The 3751-nt window shown below is 42.3% G+C and overlaps 1 pseudogene; it reads right to left on the reverse strand.

The window, feature by feature from the left end:
* Positions 1 to 1125: 1125 nt before the first annotated feature.
* Positions 1126 to 1610, reverse strand: LOC102468080 (putative ribosome biogenesis protein RLP24 pseudogene; annotated as a pseudogene).
* Between the last annotated feature and the right edge of the window lie 2141 nt (positions 1611 to 3751).

Genomic DNA, 3751 nt, shown 5'->3' on the forward strand with positions numbered 1-3751 from the left:
CTTTCCATAACATTAATAAAGGGAATAGTTTATTGAAAAGAAAATCTGATTTTATATATCACTAGCCATGTACTTTTGTCCTTAGTTATTTTATAAATGTTGCCTATTGGCACCGTCCAAAAGGCACGATCTTTAAAAAAAATTAATTATTCATTTACTTTATTTTATTTATTATTATTTTTAGCTTTAGGGCATGTATGCTCACCAGAGAGAAACAGAGAGAGAGAGAGGGAGAGTAAGAAAGCAAACCAGCAGGTCCGAGACTGGAACCGCAGTTGACCATGTGGGAGTCTAGCACCCCAACAACCATATCACCTGCTGGCCCCAAAATACAACTATTTTATGTCCACAATTCACTTCTGTATTTACAAAAGAGTTTCCTTTTTTTTACGTTTTTTGCCGTAGGGCATACATATTCAGCAGAAACAGACAGTGAGGGAGAAAGTGAAAAGTCACCCCCAAGTGGGAACAGCCATACCACAATTCCTTCTCCTCCGTTCTTCTCTTGGGACTTTGGGCATGCATGCACCTGTGCCTTGTGTGATTTTCAAACTGCTGGGTCTGAGACTTGAACCATGGGCATTAACGTGGGAGTCCAGCTCTGCAACCAACATGCTACATGCTGGCCCCTAAATAGAATTGCCATGCTTTGCATAAACTCGTCTATCAGAGAAAATTTAACACTGAGCTATAATCTGACACCCATAATATCATATTTTGCAGAAAGCAATGTATAAGGTTTTGTTTTGTTTTTAGAGAGAGATTTTTGCTATAGGGTATATGTGCACTCCAAAGAGACAGAGACAGAAAGTGAGAAATCACCCCCAGCGGATGGCCATGCCACAATCCCTCCCTTCTCCTTCACTCCCCTCTTGGGACTTTGGAGACACACGCACACACCTGCATGATTTTTAAGCCTCCAGGTCTGGGAATCAAACCGTATTTAGCCATGTGGGAGTCCAGCGACCTAACATTATGCCATCTGCTGGTCCCTATAGAAATATTTTTAACCATCCTTTAATCTGAATGACATGTAAAAGAAAAAAATCAATAATGTAGAAATTCTAAGTCTCCAAAGGAGATTTTCATATATCCACAAAGAAGTGGGCACTGATGATGAGATTTTTAAGAAACATCTGTGTCCACACCCCGCTGTAATTGTCCCATTTTCTCTTCCAGCTGCTTCCCTTTGCCTGCAAGCGGTGCCCGGATAAGATGGATGTTTCTCGTGACTTCTTTAATATCCTGAACTTTCTGTAGCTCTTTATTTTTCTTCAATCTGTTCATTACACATTCAGTTTGTCGTTTCTGTTTGGTCTCTTCAACTCTCTTCACTGCCTCAGTAGTTCCATTCCTCAGCTCTCGCTGCATTTGACAGGCTCCTTTCTATGGTTTTCCAATTCCAAGGAATTATCTACCGTTAGCTCTTCACCAGCTGCTTCCTGCAGTGCTATGGTCTACTTCACCTCGTGTGGGCTGCATTTCTTTTTAAAGTTTCTGTGACACTCGTATTTACGGAATCTGAACAGCTTGGCGTTGTTGCAGATGAACATCGTGCTGTGGCTGGGACACATGGGCCCCAAGCAGATAAAACCCTTCTCAATGTGCATGTCGAATCCCCAGGGGTATCCCCAGAGAAGCTATGCTTGAGAGCCAGTCTGTTATTTATTTTTTAAAGAATGATTTATTTAATTGTATTTATTCATTTATTTTAATCTGACCAGAGAGAAACAGACAGAGAAAGAGAGAGAGAAAGAAAGAGAGTGCAGAAAGCAAGCTACCAGGTCCAGGACTCGAACTGTGGTTGGACATGTAGGAGTGTCCAGTGAACTTAACCATCACACCACCTGCTGACCCCCAGTCTGTTACTTTTTATCTCATTCCCGATTCTTGTCTTTGAGGATTTTTATCATGCAGGCAGTTGTTTTTGTTTGGGCTCTGCGCTTGTGGCTGGTTCCTTGATCGAATTCAGCCTGCCTATGCTTAACATACCTAACAGGTACAATGTGAAAGTGACAGCAAGCTGGACCCCACAGGTGTGAGCTGTGAAGCACAAGATGGGCAGAAACAGCATCATTGTTCAGGTGTCTGACTGCATAGGTGTCCTGTTGGGGTCCTTCCTCAAAGAAGACACACATGACCAGGTCAGAGAAACTCAAGGGTGAGTAGGGGAAGTTCTGGCAGCAGCAGCCCCATTGCTGCTTTGCACCAAGGAGGTGAGTCAGCAGATAAATGACACTAGAGCATACAGGAGAGTGGCCGCCATGCCACTTACTTCTTCCTGACCGGCTAGGATGGCCTCTCTTGTCACCTACCCTGAAAAGAAACTACATGCTGGGAGTTCTGGGAAATGTTCAGCCTGGCTGAATGGACATATTACAACACTGCCACAAGGGGGCCGAGGAGCTGACCCTCCACCCCCAGAGAGATTTTGGGATTGCATGGACTCTACAGATCAACATCTTACTATGGAGTCTTCTCTTCCATGAACATAGGCTATCTCTCCATTTATGTAGTTATTTTTAATGCTCTGTTTTGAGACAGATTTCTAGCAATAGAGAGCAACAATACTCCTAGAATGCTCACTATGACTCAGGTGCTCTTTACAATATATGTAGCTACAAATACAAAGAAACTCATATACACCTCACATTTGCCAGTGAGGAAGTTCTGCAATTTTCTCTATTGTGTAAGACAGGACTGAAGCCAGAGGTGCTGAGTGACTTGCCAGATGTCATAACCCTAAAAGTGGCAAAAGCAGAACTGAAACCCTGGTAGCTGGTTCCAGAACCCCTCCTCCCCTCACACTCCCCTTTCTTTGGAAACAGTTATCAGCATTCACACACACTGCCAGTAGCACAGAAGATCAAGACGGATGTCCTGTGTGTGTAAGATTTTACTCTTACATTCATTGTGCATGTAAGATTTCTGTGCATATAAGATTTACTCTTACATTCAAATCATTGTCTTAATTCTATGACACATTAAGGTTGTGCTCTCTGAGTTGCTGCAGTGGAAAGGGGACATATTTGTCAGTCTTCCAGTACTTTGTATTCATGAAGGTTTGTAAGTTATTTAGAATGAGGTTCTAGAATTTTATTAGTTAGCAGGAAAACCAAAAGCAGGCTGATAGAGTCAAATTTTACAAAAAGAAAGAGAATAAGTGTAATAGAATTTTCTATAAAAGCTGATTAAACTATGCTCACTCAGTAGGATGGTATTTAAGTGAGCCAGATCCCTCATGGCTAATCTTGGTTCAAATTCTGGCCCAGATGATTTGAAAAACATGGTGGGCACGTGTGTGTGGATGCCCGTAATCCCAACAGGATGGGGAAATGGAGAATTTGTTGATCATACCCCATTGCAGGTGCTTTCTTCCTCTCTCACTGTTTGCCTTTCTGGTGATCTGTCCCTGGCAAGCACACATACTGTGTGTGTGTGTGTGTGTGTGTGTGTGTGTGTGTGTGTACTAATTAAAACAAACACATCACTATAACGTGCTATTAGCATCAGGGAAATACATATTTGGACTCGGAGGAAACATGTCCATGCCAGGAGATCACAGAGACGGATGGGGTGGATAGGAGAGTGAGGTTCTGCTGCAGAACAAAATGTTTCCATTTCTTTTCTTTTCTTTTCTTTTCTTTTCTTTTCTTTTTTTCTTTTCTTTTTTTTTTTTTTAAGAGGTTTTTGCTATAGGGCACGTGCCCTGGCCAGATAGGCAGACAGAGACAGAAAGATAGAAAGCGAG

Source organism: Tupaia chinensis, unplaced genomic scaffold, assembly GCF_000334495.1.
Source record: "Tupaia chinensis unplaced genomic scaffold, TupChi_1.0 Scaffold000450_1, whole genome shotgun sequence".
NCBI lineage: Eukaryota > Metazoa > Chordata > Mammalia > Scandentia > Tupaiidae > Tupaia > Tupaia belangeri.